Genomic DNA, 26,054 nt, shown 5'->3' with positions numbered 1-26,054 from the left:
TGAATACTCTCAGCAGAGGATGTTAATGTTCGATTAAAATGGCAAAACCAGCCAATCTTGGCAGATCCCCCAAAAAACTTAAACTGTTCTAAGGGCACTGATTAACTCACAAAGAGTATGGAAAAGGAAGGAATTACACCATTATGGTATTTTGTAAATTAATATAGAGTAGAGCTGAGAGGTAATAAAAACTAACAATATTGAATACCTTTTCATAGGAATTTAGATCTGTTAAAAAGATATAACTTTCCTGATTTATAGAACTGAAGATCATTCCCCTTTTCCTTACAATTTAAGGCGTGGTTTTTTTATTGCTAGCATTCGAAAATAAATTTAAGAGCTTTTCACTAACATTTGACACCCATTAAAAGATGGCATTAACTAGACAGCACGTCTGTTTTTCACTGAGTTTTGTCATAAAAATGTAATTGAATGGAACTTATCAGCAGCGAAACATTGTCTAACACATCTGTCATAAGTTCTTTAAACCAGATTTTCTGTGGTACATTATGAGATTCGTGACAGCTACAGTAGATGTGAAAAGTTGTGAGATGATAAAAGCTCAAACATCGTACCAATCAGTTTCTTGTTTTTATTTTGTTCCATTAGCCAAACAAAACATGGACAAGGATGTTAAACAGGATAAATGTTATTTTTATTGGTATGTTCCTAAAAGCCAATATGGATTATCCAAATTTCTGAAATAGAGAAATAGAGGATAAAAACAGCAAACTAAATAAAAGTACCTGCTGCCTTAAAAGGCTATTTTTCAAAAGTGTTAATGTACAGTATCTCATAACTTCCTCTCATCATCACTTTCCACTGAATGGGTGCAGTGTTATATCCAAATATGGGCAAACAGTTGCTTGCTGCTAATTATAAAATCTCTGGATCATTCTCACAAATCAAACAAAAGGGACTTTAATGAAAAGGCTTCTCAAGGCAGAGAGTACTTTAGGATCCCTTGCCACTGGGTTAATGGATAACTCTACAGGACAGATATACATATTAACCCAATACTGACCTTTGTGGTTCAATTTTCTTTCCAAATGCAATGTTGCTTCTTCATTTTTGAGTGCTTAAAAGTCAGCTGATTAATTTAGAAGTAAATGTCTCTTACTTTGATCTTGAGGTGTCATTTGTTGCTAATTTTGGAATTTGTCATGTGTGAACAATGTCTAATAGACCTAAAGAGTTTTTTTTTGCAATGTCCAAAAGGTTGACAGTACAGTGGGCACTAAATGGAGAGAAAACAACTGTAGATGTAAAATATACAAGTAACAAAACAGATGTTGATTAAGCTTATTCACAACGTCATTTGTTATATTCGTTCATTGTTTTCAAAATAGCTACCCAACTAAACTGGGTCAGACAAATACATTTATGTATCTTTTCTGTTCTTGGATATAAGAGTTTAAGATCTCCTATTATCCAAGAGTCTATAATAGTACTTGAGTTGCATTATCTCTGTTTTTAATTCCTGAAATCTAATACCAGCTGAAATCGACTACAGTATTGACTTGGAAATTATTCAAGATTCAAGCATGTCAAAGACATAACTGCTTGCATATTAGAAACAGGGAATACAGTCGGTGACTGAAGATAAAGATTGTGCAGTTTTGAAAAAACAACAATATTTGGGTTCATGGCCCTCAACTGATGATTAAATTAGACTAACCTTGAAGGAAAGATTTAAAAATGTGACTTCTTGCTAATTTGCGTGTTGCGAAAGGACTCGATCAGGAAGAGCTTGTCTCTCACAATTCTGTCTCCAGTGTTCACTAAGTGCCTTCCTGCTGAGTTTGTACTTGCTGTGTTCACACATGGTACAGTTGATATATTGGCTTTGACCTCCACACAGGAAGATAAAGGGACTTTAATCTTTTTTATGCACATAATGTAAGCGTGGGGAAAAAAAACACCCAACAGAAATAAATTGCTTGCATCTTTTGATACTGTACCAGATATTTCAGGTGCATGAAACATGGTTTGTCTGTATCGCCTTTAACTACCATGCAATTAATTTGCCTGTTTTTATTTTATCTTAGAGAGTTGCAAAACTAGAAAAATAGAAAATATTACCAAAAAATAAAAAGTGTGGACCCATATAGTGTATGAGATTTTGAATTTGGGGATGTTGAATTACCTGTGTTGAAAAGGTTTTTTTTCCACGTGGTAAGAAAACATAAAATATGCAATTTGCAAAATGCAGTGCTTAGAAGTTATTTTTTCCTTTTACATTGCTTTTTTGTACATCTGTTACAAGTTTAATTGAAATTGTGAGTTATGCTTTTTAATGAATTTCCTACTGCTGGGAAAATAAAACATTTCAGAGGCTGCCATCCCTGTTGTGGTGAAGAGATCTCATTGCGGAGATGTAAGGTGACTATTCTCCAAATCCATTTTGTGAAGCTTGAAATGGTGTCTGGAGGAGGACTAGACTACAAAGCAATTCATTGTAGCAGAATGAGGGGGTGCCTGTGACTGTATTTCTAATCATATTGCACCCCTAAATAATTTGCCAATTTTAATTTCCATGGTAAGTTTCTATTCCCATCCTGAAAGGAGAGCAGGGTAATAAGGAGCAGAAGGGAGTTGTTTCCTTGATCTAATCTCTCTACCTTCATAATTGTTTGCTGTGTCTGTGTAAATAGAGCCCTAGGATTTATTTTTATGATTCGAAGACTTGACATGTACTCACTGCCACGTTGAAAAATGTTGACTTCTACAGTAGTTATCTCCTGTTAAAACAATCATATATGTCTGAAACAGAAATAATGGTAGTCTGAAGACCTGATTATATATTTTTAGAATCGATTTTTCTTTGGTCATCAGGCTATGTTTACAAAACTAAGCTTTCGTTTTTTAGTTGTTATATTCCCTTGCACACACATAAATGTAACAGAATGGCATCTTTTCACTTGTAGCCTTTCTTAAGGTTCTCATGTGGTGGGTCAGGTTGTATTTATGAGGTTAGTAAGCCGGGGGAAAAGATCCAACTAGAAATGGGACACTTATCACAATGTAACTATTATATCAGCCAGTAGAATTTACCTTTTAGCTGTGCTTGAGTAACAACATTGTTTTTCTTCTCTTGCCCTCATCTGTCTGTAAATATACTTTATATATAGTACTGCAAACACTGTGTTGCACCAATGTGTTCTATTTGTTCTACTGTTTTATTTGTTTTTAAGATGTAAATGACGTGACCAGATGTACACGCAAGCCGTTCATGCATGCGCCATCTTGGACTTGTCTACATTAAATATCATGTTTCATGTGTCTGTTTAGTCCTGAAATGAGTTTTTCTGAATTTCCTCTGTAGCTTCTGTTGTGTCTGCTAATAAGTATGAAGAGCAAATCAAAGTGGTTGCCTCTCACTGCGAAAGGGTGAGAACTGCACATATACTGTGCCGCTCCTCATAGTTCCTCTCATCCTACCTAACACGCCTTTGGGGAAACAGAAGAAGTGGTCCTGCTAATTGGCTCACATTAGCTCCAATTGACTTTCAAAAATGATGCTGAGAACTCAGACCCTATGATCTCATGTAAAAGTCTCAAGGGAGAGATTAGTGTCCATTAGTATGATTACATTACCTAGGCACTCTGAGTTCCTTCTTCATAACCATTCTGTCATGTGTCTACAATGTACCATTGAGATGGAACAAAACACTTCAGTGCACTTGGACTTTTCTTAATGCAATATAATAGTAGTTGGTGTGCTCTGTATATAAAGAACTACTTTATAATTTGCTTGCACCAGCCTTCATAGCTTTAAAGACTGGGAAACATTCAGTTTTCACTGCATATTCCAATTTAAAAAATCTTCCTTTGTACAATGTATGCTCTTTACGATTTTGTCTATAAAATGTGAAACAGCAGACTTGAAAGGGCATTGCAACAGTTTTTTTTTTAAAACAATTCCTGTTACAACCTGTGATTTCTTTTAGGTTTGCTCTCATGTCATTTTGTGGCTGTAACATCATATGACAACCAAAAAAGAAAGGGTCATATCATTCTCCAATATTTGGAAACCGCTGAGGAAAATTCAGATACGTGTAAAGATGAAAAAAGGAAGAGAATTGTGCTGTCATTTCTATTTCAAAAATGAAACAAGAAATTAATATTTGGAATCGGCAATTATAGAAATGAATAGTTCTGCTGTAAACTTTCATGTTACACAAGGACACACATCTGTTAGCGTCACATATAGATACAGGATGTGGGTGGATTTACCAAAACACTCATTGACATTTTTGTTGATGTAGTGTGAAACTTCCATGACCTTAAGATACTGTACTATCCACATCAGTATTGATTTGTTTCTTACAGACAACTGAATTACATTGCTCTCCCAAAGTACTGGAAATTTACATTGATCTGTAATTCTTTCTCATAGAAACATGACTAAGTATTTTGTTTAAAGTCAGCTTAGCTCTATCCTCGTGCTTGGTTTAAATTGATATTATTGGACATGTTATATTAAAGGAGCAAAACTAGCAGGACAACTGTCAGACAGGCATCACCTGTTGGTCAGTTCTTTACTGGGGAAGTAGGCATTCCAAAGTACTGTGAGCAACCTATCACCACATCTGTACTTTGATGTCTGTAGTTGAAAAGCAAGATAAGTAAAGACCTTTCTGAAATCCAGTTTGTAAAGCCAAAAGAGAACTCAATCAGAACAATAATGGAAACTGGCCATACCTAAATCAACAGTTTTGAATGTACTTAAGAAAGAAACCGCAGGTATAATTGCCAATCAGGAAAGACAGAGTTGGCCAAGAAAAACATCTGCAGCTGATGACAGAGAAATTATCAGATCTGTCAAGGAAACCCCTAAAGCAACTGTCAGTGTGAAATTGCTAGCAGCCTACAGAGTGTGGGGGTGAAGGTTCAAACCCCACTATTTGCGAAATCTTGAAACAGGAGAATTACAAAAGCTGCACCACAAGATGTAGATCTCTCATAAGCACATAAGGACAGAAAAGTCAAATGTGAATTTGCTTGGAAGTACAGTGATGAGCACTAAGAGTTCTGGAACAGCTTAATAGAAGATGAGAAGAGCAAAAGTGATGGAAAGGTTAACGTATGTAGAAAGAAAGTAACTGGAGATGCTTCCTAAGAACACGGTGTTATCTGTGAAGTATGATGCAGGTAATGTCAAGGCTTGGGCATATTACCTCTAAAACTAGCTGTCACAATTGTAGTTCCCCTCCCCGTCCCCCTTAAGGGCGCTCCGGCTCTTTCACTTCGGACCTGATTTTGTGCACCTGCCCCTTGTTCCAGCCTCCTTCCAGCCCCCCTTAAAAGCCAGACGCCCACTCAGTTCGGGGCTCTGCATTGATTCCCGTATCGTGCGAGCCCGGGACCTGGAATCGTCTGGCTCCGTTATGGTTTTAAGTTCCTGTTCCCCTTCCTGTTCCCCTTCTTGTTCCCCGTCAGTCTCGGATGGACCGCCCGGCTTTGGACCTTTTGTTTTCGTCCTGGATTTCGCATTGGACTCTGTTTTGGATTGTTTGCCTCGGCCACACCTCCCCTGACCACCAGCACTTCCTGGACACGCCCCCCTGTTTTCACCCCCGCTTCCTGCATGCCTTTTTTCCCTCATGTATTCTCACTCAACCCCGGATTGTGTCGTCTGCATAGGGTCCGGAAAGAACGCTTTCGTTACACTAGCTCTATTGTCTTTTATTGATGATGCAACTAATGATGTAGCAGCAGTGTGATTTCTTACATTTACAGAAATTGTCTGCTTAGGTAGACGATGTTTTCCTATTTATTGAACACTGCTTCTCCATGGAGCATGACAGTGACGGAAAATGGCATCAGTGCAACCAAAATAGGAAAGATAGGTTAGACTGACCAAGTAAATATCCAGGTTTAAATCTACTTGAGCATGCTTTTTATATGTTGAAGAAAAAATTAGAAGCTGGAACACCCCAAGAGTAGGCGAGGACTCAAAGTGGTTGCAGCAACGAATCTCAAATGATTCCACAAAGTTGTGATCTTAATAGGCCACCAAATACTGACTTTCACTTTCTGAAATTTACTGAAAGTGAAGGTGTCCCAATCCATTGGAACACAAACTATACAAATGCATGCATGTAATCTATGAAAAAACGAAGCGTATTGTACTTATTGATATCATGGCTACTTAATAAAGCAGTAATTCAAGTCGAGTGAAGTAATATTGTCAGTAGTACATTTACAAGTTTTGCAGTTCTTTCTTTATTAGATATTTATTCTCATAAATCTAAATGTCTTTCATAGGAACAGATGTTTATGCAGGTGTGGGATAAGAAATAGCTTTGACATATTTGCCAGCCAGTGTGCGGAGATTTCCCATGCACTTTTCCAAAGAGTCAAATGGTGCAGTCTTCTCAGACATCCAAAAACAACATTACATAATCGGCGTGCACAGATTTTTTTTTTCCCTCTGAGAAGCATGCTCAGTGCAATGGTAACATCAAGGAAAACTTTACTGTGCTGTCCAATATTCTTGCCATTTTGAACTACACATACTGCAAAACTTCTCCTACATAATGAATAAGAGGATAACGGGAAATCAATAAGAATCGTAAGAACTAGCAACCATTGCCCTTCTTTTATTGTTTATAAAAGTATTTGATCGCTGCATTATGAGTGAATTATACTTAATTTAAATACACAATATATTTTTTAAGTAGGGAGCTGCACCAGCATGTGTGGGCTGCAAAGGAACATGCTTAAAAGCGAAGAAAAAAAAACGCAACGTTTCGGCTGTGGAGCCTTCTTTGCTTTTCTTTTCAGCATGGAATAAACCTTTACGTGTCTGTTTTTTTTTAAATGTCTGTTGACTGTAAAACAGATTAGTCTAGTATGCTGTTGTCCTATTTTCATTGTCACTTTTGGAAATAAATAGAAGAGAGGCCGACACATTGCTTGGCTCAGCAAAAGCAGTGGGAGGATTCCCAACTGTCCTGCACATGTGCTTTGTCTAAGAGAATGCGAAGAACTGTTAAATCACATTAGTAGTGTTAAGTGTGCATATATTTTTTTTCTTCTTCAAAGCACATCTGTTGTGGTTAAAGTCTTTTAAGACGGGAACATTTGATGCATTGGATTAGAATTAAAACAAGCTCTTCTGCATGAAACATTTTTCCATGGCTTCTTCAATGATTGCATGTACAGTATTAGTTACCACAACACGTTAGATGATTTTGGAGAAAGAAAAATCCATGCTTGCTCGTCATGTCACACTGCAGTCAAATGGTATCTAGAAATTAAATTACAACGACAAAGGTCTATTTACTGACATGCAGTTTTGTTCCTCTGTTTCTGTACCAGATGGTAAGCTTTCGCTGTGTAAAAATATTGAATTCCAAATTAATTTAATCTTCGCAAAGAACTGATATTTTTTCCCGACTGTCCAAGCCTCATGCTCTCCATGCAGTATTTAGCAATCTGGCTGTTGATTTTTTTGGCAAAGGCCACATGTGCTATCACCCAAGGATAGACGATCAAAATAAAGTACTTTTTATTTTATTTTCTGTCTTGTGATTTAAAGAGGAGCCTTTTACAGCCCGAGTCTGAATATGTACCTGGCCCAAAACTGAATCAGCTGGTGTAATTTGAAGGCTAAATGCCACAGCAGTTAAAGAAAGAAAATGCAAATTCAGATTATTTCCTAGCTCTCAAAGAATCAATAACACACTGAAAGCAGACAAAAACAAGGTCTCCCAGCTGGCAAAAGGGGCAGCAAAGATGTCATTCAGAAATATTTTGATACTTCACAGCTTTTTCCATGTGGTGGATTCCCTCCCCCAAGTCTAACAATGGGGCTCTGGGGAGCAGTAGCACAACCAGAAAGGCCAGGGATTGCTTCACCCAGCTCCCAGTGACAACTCAGGACACAGGCACATTGTTTCGTTTTCCCCTTACTTTCCAGGAAGGGAAAAAAAAAATTAGCAGCCGTATAAATCTCCTCAACGTTTTCACAGGACTGATCCTAGCTGTTAAATTTATTACACGTCTGTATTGTAACAGTCCTGATTTCATTTCCTGTTGTGGGGGGATTATAGTCTAATCCCATGAATCATAGTTGAAGCCTTTAGCGCGGTCTTTCCATCCCTGTAATGGATGGAGGAAAACTGATAATACGGGATTAACATTAATTCTCTGACACATCTGGAGAAAGGAAGAGTGAAGGCTGATGGAGGGGGGTGCTCAGGGGTAGGGAGATTGAGTGGAGAGGTGATAAAGTAGTTGACAGTTTTCTCATCCTATAAAAACATGATCACCATCATTTACTGAATGAGAGTATTTCCAAACTCAGACCACAGCCACAGCTAATGTTTCTAAATTGCTATATTCACTGACCAGCGCTGCTTATCAGAGCAGGGCTTTTAATGATTTCACAGGTATAACAAGTCCCAGTATGACTTTCTTTCAAGAATGTCGTGACCCTTACCTAACCGGTCATTCTTTTCTTTATTTTTTGAAGTTGAGGGTGTTCTGTAAACGATTATGTTGCCTATTTCTTCTAAGATATTGGGTTTTGTTCAGTCCTGTATAACCCATTTTTAAAGCAGGAATTATCTACTCAGGAGACTTATTTGATTCACCAAGTAACAGTAATGCAAGGAAGCTTCTTAGTTTAACCAGAAAAATATTCCTAGATGTGTAAAATGACCAAAAACCATCAACATGTTTTTTTCAGTCTGGATTTAGAAGGTTTAAAAGCATTAATACATTCTTGGCCTACTGTGTAAAGGTCTCCCATATACATATTGTAGTAATAGAAAGATGTTATTTTGATTTTTAATTTGATTAATTACATCCTGTCTGAAGCGTAGCCCTGTGTTACACCTTATGCTTTTGGGATTATCTCAAAGTTGGCTCTATCCTTACCGTAAAGAAACAGATTTCCAACAAAAACTTGATTATTGAATTTGGTTAATAGGTATTATTTCCTTTTTTGTTTATACAGATATATTTTGCTATACAGATAGATGTCAATTTTCATCTTTTTTGTTAGGAAGACCTCTTATTGTTGTGTTGTTTTGAGATGTATCCAATGGAGAAATAATAATTAATGGTATATACTGTACTACTGTGAAACAGTAGTATAAATGGAGACCAAACAGGTGGTTTATGATGAACAGCCAGCTAAGGTTTCTGCTGGAAGAGGTTTTAGTGGAGCCAGTAGGGGACGCTCACCCTGCGGTCTGTGTAGGTCCTGATGCCTCACTATAATGATGGGGACACTGTGCTGTAAAAAAGCTGCTGGTTTTCGGATGAGATGTCAAACCGAGTTCCTGACTCTGTGGTCATTAAAAATCCCAGAGTGTTTCTCGAAAAGAGTAGAAGTGTTACCCTGGCGTCCTGGCCAATCATGGCCTCCAAATAATCCCCATCTGTGACTATATCATTCCTCACCATCGCATCATCCAGGTGGGGCTGCACATTGGTGGTGGTGGAGGGGAGTCCCCATTACCTGTTTAGCGTTTTGAGTGGAGTGTCTAGAAAAGTGTTATATAAGTGTAAGCAATTATTACTATTGTTCTTACTATGTTGTTAATGACATTAAATAGCTCAAGGTCATTGTTGATGTTTCATTGACTGGGCCCCTCATGGAAAGACAGCAATGCTATTCTCTTCAGAGAAGTTTTTCTTCCTTAAATGTCGTAAAGAAAATAAATTCTTTCTAATTATATTTTATGAAGTGTTTTCTTGCATACCCCTTCTGTTTAGACTGAAGGTTTGTGCAAAAGAGAGAGAGTTATTATTTTCTTTACAGCTATCTAATGTTCCCATTAGTTTTCTTTGGTTATAGTCAATCTAAGAATCCACTTATTTTGAAAAGGATAATTGAATTTCCCTGTTCTTTAATGATGCTACCAGTGTTTTTGCTGTTCAAACATAAGTGAGTTCAGATACGTTTATCTTGTTGTTTGCTCTTTTTAACAGCTATAAAGGAAGATCTAGAAAAGCTAGTATAACAGGCTCCTGTTTGTTGAATTGTGTGCCATGAATTTTCAATCATGAGTCAATCATCGTATCTAACCAGTTTTTGGTGGGGCTGTCGTTTCTGTTGTTTAGATGTCATTTAGCTTAACTGTTCTTTAAGTATGCTTCTAAATAACATAACAATTTATTCAGAAGGCCTAATGTGTGCCAATCTTTATGTCAGTTTTTGACTAAGAAACATTAATCATTGTTTAATTTAACTTTGCAGACCGATTGTTTCTGCCCATTTTACATCTTCACTGAAGTTATTCCCACCTCCTTTTTGCTGCTTTCATTGTGTTCCCTCTCGTGCACACAGGGGCACGCATGCGCTTTCCCTCTTTTGAAGGAGGTAGCTGATTTATGAATGTGAAACGCAGGCTCATTCACACTCTGGACAGGCAGCATGAATAATTGATAAGCCTAATAAAGCTGCTCCTATGGAGATAACTCAGCCTCAGCAATTCTGCTTGGTCTCATAGCTTTGGGACTCACTGCTAGATACAATCGCATGCAGTACACACACGTGTTTTTAAGGACAGACAAGCTCAGTTACATTGATACGGAGTGTATCATCTAAAGTAAGTGCTTTGCTTAAGGGTAACATACCTCACCTGGAATTCTCTCAAAACTATTGGTAAGGATAAAAGACATGAGAAACCTAGCCTTGACAAAAGGCAATACTATTTGAATATTTTCGGGCACACTGTATGCAGTGCCGGGTGTGTACATTGATGTCCGTGGCTCATTGTCACAAAATACCATGTGAGGGTCTTCTAGCACAGCCCATTTAATCTCCTGCTAGGACAGAAAGATTGCTTTCTGCAGCTCTTCCCCTTCATTTTGATTCATCAATTAATGAGACTAAATCTAGCCTGCAATTACTGTGACTGATGATACATTCAAACTGAAAGAAAAATGTCACATTTGACACTTCTCTCTGATATTCTGTAATGCCTTCTGTCCTTAAAACAAACTTGCAAAAGAGCTTCAGTGTTTTCCTGTCTTTTGAAACACAGCCATACCCAAAATTGCTAGTTGTCATATTTTTAAAGCTTTCTGTTTTACATGTTTACTCCATACATTTCTTGTGAGCTCATCTTTCACTAATTTGGTCCACTTAGTACACACAAATATGACAAATATCAATTTGTTATAGCATTGCTTTTTTATCTTATGACTAGTTCTTTAAGCCTTCTTAGAACATTAAGACTATAGATCCTTTGAAGTGAAAAACGTTTCACTTTGATTTTGAACTAAAAATTGAAGCAATAGTCCATTAAAGTGTGGAAAACAAAGACTTAATTACCAGTACCAGTTGTTTTTTTGCCAAGTATTTTTATTGCATTGTACGCCTACAAAAATACATGATGCATAATTTACATATTAAAGGAATGTTAAAGGACATGTAAATTGTTGGTACAGTTATAGGCGGCACAGTGGATATACCTGCAGTGCTGTGGCCCTGGGTTCGATACTAGACCTGTGGTGCTATCTACATGGAGTTAATGTTCTCACTGTGGTCATGAGAACCAGGCTTTCTTCAGTGCTCTGACTTTCTCCCACAGTCCAAAGACATTTGGATAGGTTAGGCTTTTGGAAAAATAGGCCCTAGGTGAGAGTGTGTTTGTGTTGGGACTGGTGTCCTGTCCAGGGTGTGTCCTGACTTTCACCTTTTGCTTGCCAGGATAGGCTGTGAATCCAGCTCCTGTGACCCAATTTTCGAACAAGTTTGAAAATGGAAGGATAGAGCTGTAGTGTTTTGTAGCTGTAGTGTAGAGTCATGAAAGTGTTTTAAGTGCAGTGACCGAAAATCTGCCTTTTTAAAAAAAGTAAAGAATCAATGAAGACTTAATTCTTCTATAAACGAACTTTAAAGGTTTAGCAAGAGGAAGATACAACAAAGCATAAGCAATGAAGACAAATGTAGACATTCATTCAGGGTTCAATTTGCATGTTTCCAACTGAATGCAAAGCTAAGCTCCAAAAGAAAGAGAATCTGTACAAGACAAACATATTTGGATGTTCTCATGTCTATTTTTGAGAAGCAAATATAAACCTGAAAACATCTGTATGCATTCAATTTGTTCCTGTGGAATTATCACTGAATTCAAAAGAATCCTGGCACATCTGTTTTTATAGCGTAGGTTTCAGATCTACATTAGAAAAAGAATCCTGTTACTGTTGTGTGCAAAGTTACTTAATGAATCTGAAAGAGTGAGAGGAAAAATTGTAGCACAGTACATTTCCAAATCTCGACCCTTTCTGCATCTTGTCTGATGTCCAGGTTTTCCAGAGATCCATCTGTTTTCTCTTATGTGACAACTACTAAACTACATTCCATGCAGAAATGGTATTAAATTGTAGATGACATGAGTGCTGTATTAAGTTAGTGTCCCCATATCGGACAGATATTTCATAAACATGCCTGTGAGCCACCACATGTGGCATAATATTAATAGACACTTCCATAATCTTTTATTGTTTTCACAGTCTTGCAAAAAGTGTTTGCAGCAACATGTCAGTTTAAAAACACATCATTAAAAGGTCTAAATATTTTCCAGATCATGAAAGGAACAAACTCTCTGTGTAGCTTGACAGAGATGATCACATCAAGGAAAGATATGTACCATCTAGAACTGTAATCCATATTAGTTCCAAATAATTCAAACATAAAAAAGAGTTTAAGAGGTTGAATATACTGTACATATAAAATATCTCTGGAATGTATTGTTTTTGGTTAGCCAGTTGCATTTTTATTATATTGCTGCAGCAGTGAATTGCTCAGAACAAATGTTATGAACATTTTTGATTTTCAAAGGATACATTTCTCCCCAAAAAAGGATTTGTAATGTAATTCCATTTACAGAAGCATTTAAAAATGGCATGCATTTAAATATGAAACACAGTTTCATATTTATTTCTTAATTGTAGCTCAATGCAGCCTCTGGTTGAAGGAAGATATTCTGCTTACCAGCATTTAAGTTAATTAAACTTTTGAGGAGAACCATTGCTATTGGTATTTCTGTGGTCTGTGAGCAACATCTGTTCATTGCTTTTTGCAAAAAAAATCTAGCCCCTGGGTAAGTGTGAAATTGGCACAGCACATCTGCAGAGATGGATTCATTTCCAATTCATGAACTGTGAAAGCAATTCTTTGAGAAGAGCAGGCAGACCTGTCTCACCATGATGCTAGTGAACGTAAATCCTTCCACCTTTGTGAAACACAGAGCAAACATTTTAATTAAAAAAGTATTTTTTTAATGACTATGCACACGGCATATACTGTAACAGCCAAGAAATCTCATTCTGGGCTACATATAGGATGACCAAAGGAGTACTGCAGGTCTATGCAGGATCATTGCATGTTTTTGACGTGTCATAACAATAATTGCATCCTGTCAAAAAAAAAACTTTTCAGGATGGATGTGGGAGTTCAATTCACCTCCCATCGTTGTCCTAAAAGTAACATTAATTATTTTCTGGGCTAGTAGGTGCTAGAGCTGAAACAGGAAACAGTTTATATGACCGTATTATAAAAGACAGCTTGCAAACATTTTCTGGAGCATTTCGCTTCCTTCCTCTGACATACTTGCAGTGCTTGCCATGGTTACCATGGCAGCGAGCCCTCAAACTGCTGGGGCTGCCGCGCAATCCAATACGATCCCTGAGCCAGGCCCAAGTCACGGATAATTTGAAGCACACACCATGGGAAACGTCGCTTACAATAAATTAAAACAAGTGCCTTTTCTGTGAATCTATCTTCCTTCCTGCCTTTCTACTGTTTCGTCCCCCTGCTCTCTAACAACGGTATCGATTTCTTAGAGTGAAATAGCAGCGTCATTAAAAATCAAGATGTCAGCAAGGCATTTCCTGCCGGTGACACCCCTCGCTCTGAGGTTGGAGCAAATGATACGGTGAGGGCCACGGGGTCTTATTCCTGCTCTTTTAATGAGCTACAAATGCTTTCAGCACCACGAACCAGGAACGCGAAGCTCCACAGGAACTCTGGATCCCATCGATTTAGACATTAAACCAGCCAAGCTGATACACTTTGTGACATCCATTAATGCAAGCTGTGTCTAATTTCAATGTGCAGGCTGTGCGTCTTCACTGTGTGGCAGATGTGCACTGTCTAATTATAAAGTGAACACTTCTAACATGAAAGCGCTACTTGGATGCCAAATTTTGTGGGTGTTAGTGAGGGAGATTGATTTTTAAGGCCAGGTTGTCTTCACCTCGTAGACTTTGTTTTAATTGTAAGAGTCCATGTGCAGACGAGGTCTAACCATGCCACACTCGGGCTGCCTCTCTGTGTTAAAATGTCTTTTTTTTTTCACCCGGCTTTAAAACCTTTTCACACATGCGATGTAAATATGTGAACAGTTTGGCAGTTCAACACAACTACAAAATGAATTACAAAGTACGATTCACGTATAGATTTTTCTTGACATGAATATTGAAGGATGTTTTTCTTGGCTGCATTTTATTCTACGTACTGTAGATACAATATGCCGAAATGGATCTAGAGAGAGGATAATGTCCTATTTCAATTTTCAGTGCTAGGAAATGTCTGTGATATTTATAGCCCAGTCTTACATTGTACATTTAAAGCTTTTAACAGAGTCTGTCTCAGATCTGAATTCGCAGTGAGAATACACCTACTAACAAGATAGTGTTTTCGTACGTCTGTCAGACGTGCCAGAACAAAGTAAGCACTGCAATCTAATATACTGTAGATTCTGTTAAATATGTGAAAAAGCTTTATGTTTTTGACATCCCTAAGCCATAATCCTAAATTCAGTGTTCCCCTAGGTGACAATGAATCCATAATAAAGACCCAATTTATGATTTTCCCCTCCTTTACTGCTTGTAAGTCACTTTTACTATTTTTGGCAAATGAGGTTATACAAGGCCTCTTCTTTATTTTACACACAATATACAGTGACAAATTCTTCAGGTATCAGGCGTATCATCTTAACGCTCCAGCTTCCTGACTGCAGTTGAGAAGGCGAATCGAGTTCCGCCACTGAACCTGAAAATAGCCCATGCATTAAAATTCAGCACGTCAACAAGCCATTTCCTGCTTGCGAAATCCCAGGTCTAGAGTTACAGAAACGGATCTAGCTCTGAGGTCAAGCCTGTTTCATTGTGCCAGCCAATTGACCTATTATTGCTTAGTGACATCTGAAGGGGGGAAATAAGGGTTATTTAACATTTCAAACAAAGCAACATGTAAAAAAAAACACTGAAATTATATAGTTGGATACACAACATTTATGATTACTACAATGATTTTAGAGAATTTGTTTAATTTAAGGCTTTGCATACATTTTTCACAAGGCCAAGAGAATACGATTAGAAATAGTTTTGGGAATCATATTCAAAGTTCTCTTACCTATTGTGGAAGGATGTGAAACTAGACAGATGGCAGCAGATCCAGTCACTTTAAAACATCAGATTTCACTAAGTGGGTTGATGAGACAAGGTAGTTTTAAATCAATCGATATCAACATAGCTAAAGAAAATGGTAAAAGCTGTGTAAAATATTGTGGACACTTAGTCTTTAAACTGCAGATAAGTTGAGGAAAAGGACATCCCCCTTTTATTTTTATAATCATACTGGCATACAGCTGAGCAGGTCTGAAAAAAATAGTTCAATTTCAAGAAAAAAATTATAGAGCATATTTGATATAGTTGTGATTTTTATGTTTTCAATGCTATAATGGGGTAATTACATATATATTACAATATTTGGTCTGTTTAGGATTATTGGTGTAATGTGTCAGTATCTGGACTCATAACTGGTGGGCTGTGGCTTCATGTCCCTGTTAAGGACCTGCATTAATACCTTGAGCAAGATACACCAGTGCGCCCTGCTGCGTAAATGGACTAGATTTGCTGTAATCCTGTGATAGACCAGTGTCCATTCCAGGAGGGGGGGGTCATGTATTTCTCTTGTCTGCTTAAACCAGGATAAACTCTTCCTTGATGAGCTTCTGTGGCTTATACTGTACTGTATATGGAAAAATACACTTTGACACCCTTGGGATTTCCTATACTGTATGTCACAACTGATTCCGGATGTTGTTGCTCTGTAAGATTATAAACATGAGAATTAGAACTGAAGAAGATGTATTAAAATTCTACAATGTAAGAGTAAAAATGTTCTGAAATTAGTCCAAGGACGGGCTTGGGTACAGTATAAAGGAATGTTCTACTCTGACAGGCAAAAAAAAGCTGAAACCTTTTAGACTTGAACAGGAAAGACAAAGCTGCCCTTATTCAAGAACTGTCTTCAAAGACACTGGCAAAATCAAACCAGTGGACTTCTTCAGAATCAGAACAGTGAACCACAACCCAGAAGTAGTGGAAACTATAGGAAAGTGCATATAAAACTGTGAACAAAAGACACTTTACACAATGGGTCAAGGGAGTCTGAAACAAACTCTATGTGGTCATATAGCTGACACTGTATAGCTGATTTTCAAGAAACAACTGGATGAGATCCATGGATCAATTAGCACACTAACAACCAAATGGAGGCTAGATGAGGGCCTCCTCTGTTCTTTTTGCCTCCACTGTGTAGTATAAAACTTATTGTATTCAAACAATTTCTTCTTTAAAAAAGATTAATCTGAAAGACAAACCCTTTAAAAGCAAGCACACGGAGTATACCAGAACACCATATAACAACAATATTCAGACAACGTACAGTTCTGCTGTGACACATTTGTATATATTGAATCTTGTGTTTTAGCTGAGGTTCTCAAAATAAAGCATTGCACTGAGGTTGACATGCAGTGTAATGTTGCTCTGCTGCTTTTCTAATGGCTTTGCATAAACATTTCACAGGGCCAAGAGAATATTACTAGAAATGTGTTGGGATCATATTTCAAATTCTCTAACGTGATAGGGAAGGATGTGAGACAAGGCAGGTGGCAGCAGACCCAGTCACTCTGAGACAGCCTGGTCTCATTAACCCACAAAGCGAAAGGGTGCGACAGACTCAGCTGCCAGGGCCTGTCACTGAGGGAGGAAAGAAGGCATTGCCTCAAAGAAAATGAAATCAATGAGCAAGAAATGATCACAAAGAACATTTTTTTAAACAAAACACACAATTGGCAAGCATGGCACAAACACCTTGTTCTGAGAACAGCACATCTCACATTGTATGAAAGGAAAATTGCATCATCTAATTACAGTTTGCTTAATTATATCCTTCCGGAGTACCTCATACTCTCCGATGACAGGAGATTCCAAGTTTTGCAGACGCTTGCTTCGCCATAGTATTTTTAAAGGCTTCTGACATCCCACTGCTGTTATTACTGCTATACAGTATGTTATGTTTGCCAGGGCATTCTGTACATTTCTTTAGTAAACTATTTGCATATACAGGATATATTTACTACAGTGATCTCAAAAGCACATCTTCATTGTTAATGGAACTAGCTAAAACTGTATTAAATCATGCATGAAAATGTATATTACAGGCTAATATATGCTGTGTATTGTTTCCTTCTTTGTTTATTAACTAAGCTATTTCTAACAAATTATGTTATAGCCAATCAGTGGGAACACTGGGGGTGTGAGGTCACAGAAACAACACCATATGCTTCCTCACTTTACCTCTGCACTGGGAAAGCAATGTGCGTGCTTTAAAAAGATTCTCTCCCGATTAATTACTAAGAGATTAAGCCTTGACCAGGTCATAGCTTTTTCGGACGCTGTAATGATCTGTGGTAGGCACTGATGAGGCAAGTGTCTGCAAGTGAAATAGACGATGGATGCGAGATGTCATTCTCCTCCCTGGATTGAAATTCACCTTGCATGTTAGATATTTTGTTTAACCTTTAAACAGTGTGTTTTGGAGAATCTCTTCCACCTGATGTTTAGGTACAAGCACACAAAGGCTTGTTTTACACCACCACTCACTTAAATACTAAGCAGAACCCTCAAGGTGACATGGATTTTATTTAGTTTCAAACAGCTTCTATTGTGTCTTTTACTGCAACTCCGACATCAACAAATACTGTTTCAGCCAAAACAAAGCATACATATTTCAAACCATAGGAAAATATTACTTTGAGTTTCCTTGTTGTCTCACCTGTGGACACTTGTCTTGGAGAGGTTAACTACCTTGATAAAATGGCTCTTTCAAACTCTGGAAAATGATACTCAAGACCCTTGAACAGGGTTCTTTATTTACCTGAGTTAAACTATTTAATATCTTCAGAAGTCTTCTTTATTCAGAAGAAAACAAGAACCCTACTATCTTATTAATTGCTTCCCTGCAGTGATTAAAAACATGTAATCAAGCCAGTTAACTGTAAATGGCATGGCAGATAAGTTGCTGCTCTTAAACTATTTTTTTATTGATTTTGAAAGTAAAACCAGATTCAGGTTTGCCATTTACTTGGATTACTAAGAGTATTTGTGTTCACATTTTGAACTTCTTATCATGCCCTGTTAGCATTCCATGTAAATAAAATTCCACAAAAGACTATCAGGAAATACAGGAATTCTGTAAGGTACAAGAGATAATATCTCCCCGAGTTTCTAATTCTGTTAAGTGTTTGTGTACTCTTCCATCTGCTACCAAAACCCCTATTTTCTAAAATCTGATAAAAATGTTATCCATATCTGCTTTTCATTTTCAAGCAGAAAAACATGTTTCAATCCACTCTTTTTTTATGTTGAAAAGATCCAGATCTGTAGATTCTGGTCCATTGAAGTTTGTAAATAAAAACAATTGTCAGGAATGTCAGTCGCAGAATAATTCAAGAGGCTAAGCTTTTTGCCATTTCTCATCTTATGCTACCAAATGTGCAGTTGTAATGGTATTCTTGGTTATATCTGTAGTGTGGTCATGTCAATTGATATGTTTTAGGACATTTGAGATAATGTAATTTTTTTATAGTGTGATTTTTATTTATGTCATATGAAGGGTTAATTTGAAGGTAGCCTAAAATATCACAATTCTGAACAGACATTTTATGCAGATTGCCTTATGTTATTAACTTAGCATTGTCAATTCAAGACATTATTTCCTCTCCAGCGGATACTGCCCATACCTTGTCTTACAGGAGATTGCCCCAATTACAGCCTTAGTTGAGAAGATTTCCTGTAGTGCGTAAGCGTGCGGTCTGTCTTAGTGATTTACCTTCTTACTGTGATGGTGAGCAGCTTGTCCTGACACTGTTGGAGCTCTGGGTGATAGAGCCTGGAATAAGATTTGACCTTTGGAAGAATATGTTCTGCTGTGAAAACCACCCTTTACTTCCAGTTTGTTCTTCAAACTGTCCATGTTGAATGGACAAATCTATACCTGCAGTATAAAAGTAACAGTTGGGCTGGTAACTTGCTCTGGATATTTTCTTACCAATGTAGTATTTTTCAGCAACCACAGGCAACTCTCTAAAATGCTACTTTAGTGTCTGAATTGTACACTACGCAGCTTTACACGAATAATGCCATGTATGTCAATGTTGCCTGGAGTTTTGCATAACCCCTTTCCGTTTATTTTTAGTTATTTTGTATCTTTACAACTTCATTCCAGTCAACTGTTATATCCTTACTTAAGTAAAAACCAAGACAGAATGTAAAAATTCATTAATACCCAAAAGTGTGATTTTAACTTATTAACCTGTACAAGAAAACTTTACAGTCTCAGCTCGTTGGTATACATTTTGTTAGTATTTCTCTTGTGTATTTAGAACTGACGATATACAAATGTAAATCATTTCTGGCAGACAGAGATTTAAACGCCTGAGTTTCCTTTAAGAAAAAAAAAGAAAAAAGTAACCAGTGATGAGATATGTGTGTAGGCTTTCTCCAAAAAAAGGAGATGGAAATACAGAGTGCTATCATGTGCTGGATGCTAACAGATGGGATGCTACTTCTCAGATGGAGGTTATTTTGCCTCTTGACACCAACATGTGCTTCTAAGCAGAGAAACGGTTCTTTTAACCCTGCTAATATCCCACCTGATCTTTGCAAAAAAAACAGGTGCTTAGCAGGGTTGTTTATAGAAAGGGAGGTTTTTATAGAAACCTGTAAGAGGTTCATGAAGTTCGTGATAGTTAACCTTGCACATTGGTTGTTACAATACTTTATGGTATAGAAAGAGGGAAAAGGGTTCTGAAAAACCAACCTTCTGAAGCTTAACCCTAATCAAAAATCATAAATAGAAAACTGTGGATAATAAAACAGGACCTGGGCAGTCTGAACATTTTGAAGGGTTGCATCACAAACATTTGTTAACAAACAGCCCGACCAATTAAAGCTAATTCTCTGGCATGTTTCCATAGCTGATGCAAATACAGTATCTTGTCCAGGCAAGAGCTAGAGGGGCCTAACAGCCTTGTCCCAATTGCAGACTTTTTTGTTTTTATACATTAACGAGGCAAGAGGATTCTGAACAAGGCATCTTGCATTACCCCCATACCTGCTGTGCGAGATGACATAAAAATATGATGAGAAGGGAGAGGATTTCTAAGTAAACAAATGTATGACTGAAGAAATGAGAACTGGGGGTGGGATTACAGTTTGTTCCTAACTTATGGTGTAGGTGTTTTTTCAGACTAAAATTAAGCACATCTAGAATCTCAGTTCTTAATGACTAAGGAGTGTGGCAACATGCTGTCACCAGGACTGAATGCACTGCTATCATTCATCAAACCAAGACACAGAAAAAGTAGGCCAGCTCACCCTTACTTAACATTGAAAAAGATGAGGTAATTGTATGTTAAACATTTAAGGATTTTCTCAAAAATAATATTCAAGAGAAAGGGGAAATGAAAGGCCATGTTTTGAACTTTGGCATGTTGATGGATTAAATCATATGATTGAAGACTCTGTGACCTGGCCAATGTGGTAACACATGAACACAATGTTCAGATTTTATTTGCATTTATTCTACATAACAGTTTCACAAAAGAAAACAGTTTGACAAACCAGGATTGTTTTTTCAGATGACTAATAATGAGTCACCAGAATCGCTTGCCTTAAGACAATGTGCTATATAATAACTCCCTGAAAACACACACCTGCATTTCTCAGCCAGTTTGTAGCGTTACTATTTATATTTGTTCAATAGTAAATTCCCCTTTCACCTGAATTGTGTATTTGGAGGTGCTTGTGTGAAAAGGGGGTTTAGTTTATTTGGAACAACTTCAGTTTTTTATTCAGATCTTTATTTATACTTCAGTTTTTCCTATTCGTTGAACTGAATAAAGTTTTGGAAACTATATGTCTGTAGGAATTCAGATTTTTAGATTCAGAAAAATTGATTGGCCGTTGAGTAAAGGAATTTACAACTGTAGGTGTGTAGAATTGTTTCTAAAAATGTATTTTCTACTGGTCAGAATGTGAATTCTGATTGCTATGTTGAAAAATATTAGAAATAATCCAACATAATAAATATATTTTATCGTAATATGAAGTGTTTGATTGTAATAACGCTGCAAATGGATTCAGGCATATACAGTAAATCACCAGAATGTATTATACTGTACAGTATATGGATATTTTATCCATATAGTATAACTTGGATCATCTTGTTTTTTGATTATCTTTATGAATTGTACTAAATCATAGCATAGTTATGCCTTATTATGATGAAGAAAAGCATGTGTTTTCTGCTCTGAAGGTGTGCTTAGTATAGTTCTTGGAAAAAGCAATTGCCAAGCAGAGAAGGATATGTTTGCATTTAAGGTAGGGCAGGAGAAGGGTAAGATTAGCTACAGCAAGCAACAGACACAAGGCAGGGTACACACCAGTCCGTCACAGGGCAGACAGATACACTCACACCAGGGCCAGTTCTCCCAGGAGCTAATTCACTTACCAGTAGGTTTTAGGCCTTTTAGGCCTTTTAGGAAACCCACACAGACACAGGGTGACCATTCCAACTGCATGCAGATAGCACCACAGGTCTGGAATTGAATCCAGGGCCCCAGTACTGCAAGGCAGCAACACTAACCACTGCATCAGGGTGCCAGCTGCCTACTGCTTATACGCTAGTAAAATGTATAGAGTCAATGTGCATTAGATGACTTGGGGGATTTAATTTTACTAACTGTGCTTCCTCTTTGGAATGGTGGTGCATGATGGGTATATTAATTTCTCATGTTGTCATTATCTGCCATTTTTTACAAGAGAAACAGTTTGGAACCAGAACTCTGTGAGAAAACCTATTTTTGGGGTCGAAGAAATCCATCTGTAAAAACCCATTAGAAGAATCTGCACTACACTGCCTAATGTTCACAAAACATAACCTCTATTTGCTTTTCACCCCAAGACCACAGAAACAGGAAATACAATTCAGCGTAGCAAAGCAGATTGGAGGACTCAATCTCTATAATCAGACTATTTTGTGAATATAGTGCCATGTAGGGGAAAGTTACTATTGCAAGGTAACTTGAAAAGGATTCATTTTTTTAAATTAACAAAGTTGTAGAAAAGTAATTTGAAAAAGTTAGCCAGTGCAGTGACCTATGTATAGTTGTAGGTATATTCGATATGTAAAAATTAAAATATAGCAATATACAGTATTAATTTAAAAATTAATCCCTTACACAAGAAACCTGCAGGCATTTCTCCTAAAGTGACAGTGTTGTGTTAGAAATTTACCTCACTGAATCTGAAATATTTTAATGCTTTTTTATGTATTAAGTATCACTTTGGTCAGCCCAGGTTTATAGAACCTGCTCAGACCTCAATATCTGTCAATGAAAAAATGATTAAATAAAAATATTTTCCAATCTTTGAAACCTGATGATAAATGAAAAGCGAAGTGAAATTGTGCTGTATAATTATATAAATTATATGATTGCTGTTACAATCTAGCAGACGTAAAGCTAAGAAATTAATAATGAGCCTTTACTTTAAATGTTGTAATATTTACAAATGCACTTGTAAAACAGAAGGATCGTCTTCTGAAAGAATAAGAAATAGATTTTAGTTCTAAATTAAACAAATCTGTATGCAAGTAAGCACAGATTGTGGAGATCAAATTAATTATCAGTTCTTGGATGAGTTTGTGCTAAATGCAGGATGGTGTGAATGTAACACCTCTGGAAAGAACACTGCAGCTCTTCCTGTGAAAGTGCTTGTAAAGTTTCTTGTAAAGGTAAGCCAAACTAAAAAGGCGCTAAGCAAGTACAGATAAAAAACTTTTGGCTTTTTTATGTTGTCTCAAATGTTCTTGAACTAGTAGAGTTTCTACTGCCCAATCATTTACCTGTCTGCTGTGTTAAGTAGTAATGACCAAATATATACATAAGGTGTTAACAACAGGTTTGAATAGACTGGCCAACCCTTCTTTTTGAAATTGAGCACAAAGGTTGGGTACTAGGCCCTAAATAATAATTGTTTGCACTCAAAATTCATGGAAATGGTAAATTTGAAAGCAGAAGTAAACTCTTTGAGACAAAATACCCAAAATGGGATGTCAATGAATAAATATCAATGAATATTAAGTTTACAGGAGTAAAATGAATCACTGGATTAGCAGCCAACTGTTTTCAGGAATCACAACTCTAAACGATGCAAACTTCTACTGACACCTTAAAAATATTCTTTCAAGAGCCACTTTGTTTGTGGGTCTCTTAGAAGTATAGTTCACTATGCCAATAAACAGTTTAGAAAACCAACCACCATCCGTTTTATAACCACATTATCCAATACAGGGTTATGAAAAGGCCAAAGTTTGTCCCAGCAAGCAATGGTCTCAAGGCAGGCCCTGGTGTGAGTGTGTGCGTGTTCAGTATCTGTATCCCTGCGATGGACAGGTGTCCCCTCTAGGGTGTATCCTACCTTGTTTGGAATAAGACAAACAGCTGCAACATAATTTGCTTTTTAATTCCCTGGCCCTTTGACACAGGAGCCATGTTTTCTTGTTTAATATCTTGTTTACACAGATAAATTACGGCATGTCAGGCAAGTGTGAGAAAAGTAGTCTTTTCAAAATGGTGCTGAGTCCCTATCGTTGTGTCCTTTAGGTAACCTTCAGCTCTTCCCTTACACTGCATGCAGCAAGTAAGTGTGGAAGTAGCTGCAACTGGGTGCAAATTAAAACTGGAAGCTGCTGTGAAACCTTAAAGGTCATTATTACAAAGGCTGCGGAAGAACACTGCTAGTGCAATTAACACTCTAATGCCATTTGGAGTGTGACAGGAACTCCTGAGAGCCAGTGTTCCACATCTGAAAGCAGAAAAGGTAAGCTTAAAGCTACTGTTCCACCTTGACTGCGCATACACACATACACATCTTTTATCTAGTAACCAGAGTAGAAGGAAATAAACATATTGTGCATCTTACATTTCCAGCACCTACCACTGTTAAAAGACAAATGTAATTTATATTAAATAAAATATAATTGGGTAAATAAGATTTCCCTTTCACAGCACTTTCTTTTTTGACAATCGTGGTTTCCTTTTTTGCATGATAACAATTACATAATGTGGACAACAGGGAATTTGGATTTAGAAATGTCAAAATTCTGAACATGAATCTGTAGTGAAGGGTCATAAAATCTGAAAGTTCTTGAAAAGCTAGACACATAAAATATGTTTGATAAAGAGTGTCTTTAAGCATTAAATGCCAGGAAGTCATAGACACTCTGTAGAAGAATACATTAACCTTTCTAAAATACAGATTATTTTACTGTTTCCTGAAACTCCACAGATGATACTTCAATATATCAAAGCTGAACAACAGGAGGCTATCTACAGGAAATGCAATAGCTAGAATATTTTTAATGCAACCTTTGTTTGGTGGTTATGTGGTCAGTTGTATGGAACAGTTTTACATTTCCATGTCCAATCACAATGATACAGAAAACAGAACTGTCTTGCAATTCCATGTTTTTGTGCATTTAAATTCCTGCAGCCCTGTGATTCAATGATCAATTCTACAATTCATTGCAATTGTCTCTTAACTCATTTTCATGTATTTATAAAAGTTCTTATAATGTTTGCAAATTGATAATTTTTTCAGTTACTTTAAGCCAGCCTGCCATTTTGGTTAACTTCGTGTACTATGAAAAATTATTTGGAAAAGCATGCACGTCATTAATTTTTTCATGTATGTATTTTATATGTATTTTAAAAATGTTGAATATTCCTACCCATTGCTGTCTTTCTGTCTTTCTTCATATTACTTCAGAAATAACAAAGAAGATACAAGATAGAGCCAACGAAATTAAAAATGACTTTTAACGCCTGTGGTAAGAAGGAACTTGTCTTAAGCTGTGGAGCTGTTAGTTGTGTAACAAGAATATACATTCCAATAAAATTGACCTTTCTATTGATCTACTTTTAAATTAGGGGAAAAAAATAAAAATTCTATTGACACAATGGTTAGGCTGTTGTGTTTCCCTAAAAACTATGAACCTACCTCTAACACAACATTAGTTTCACTTTGAAAAATGAAACATTGTAAATCTGAAACATTGGATATGTTCACAAAAGTGTATTTTAAAAAGAACATTTTATTAATATGTTCCAATCAATACTCAGAACATTTCCACTTGAATATTCAGTTTCCTCTTCCATCTTACAGTTTTATACTTTAGGATGGGAGATGTTCAGATTCAGGAGAATGTTTTTGTTTTTAGTAGTAATGTGTATGGTATAATATAAAGCATGACTTAGTGTCTGAACCAAAGTGACTTCTCTAAAGATTAATTTAAAGCTTTCTTTCAAAACATAGACACTATGTGAGCCACAGCATGATCTCTAACTTCCCCAGCCACACCAACTCACAACGCTTTGAAAACAGTTGTGTGCAGGACACATGGAAGTCCCTGTTCTAAAAACAGAAACTCTAGACTCAAGATTGTTCTAATTCGTCCCTACTAAAGTGTCCCCTGTAAAACCATATTCATAAAACATTTATTGCCCCCAAGTCTAGAGGTATACAAAATCCACTGTTAGCCATGGTTTGCCCTAACAGAACAATGTTGTCATCATTAACAATATGTTCAGCTACAGCTCTGCCTTTAAGAATTAGCAGCGAAAGTAATTCTTAAGACTTGTAGGTTCTTATTGAAAAAGGTTTTCTTGAAA

The 26,054-nt window shown here is 36.9% G+C and overlaps 1 long non-coding RNA gene across 1 annotated transcript in view; it reads left to right on the top strand.

The window, feature by feature from the left end:
• LOC107077453 (uncharacterized) overlaps positions 1-25,327 on the top strand; it is a 48,839-nt gene extending 23,512 nt beyond the window's left edge. Inside the window, exons 2-3 of the long non-coding RNA XR_001478470.2 lie at positions 23,988-24,204; positions 25,153-25,327. This is a non-coding gene — a long non-coding RNA (uncharacterized lncRNA). The remainder of the gene's footprint in view (positions 1-23,987; positions 24,205-25,152) is intronic.
• Positions 25,328-26,054: the final 727 nt, after the last annotated feature.

The sequence above is a fragment of the Lepisosteus oculatus genome, chromosome 4 (genome assembly GCF_040954835.1).
Source record: "Lepisosteus oculatus isolate fLepOcu1 chromosome 4, fLepOcu1.hap2, whole genome shotgun sequence".
Lineage (NCBI taxonomy): Eukaryota > Metazoa > Chordata > Actinopteri > Semionotiformes > Lepisosteidae > Lepisosteus > Lepisosteus oculatus.
The sequence above is the reverse complement of the archived record's forward strand: the minus strand, read 5'-3'. Positions and strand labels throughout refer to the sequence as shown.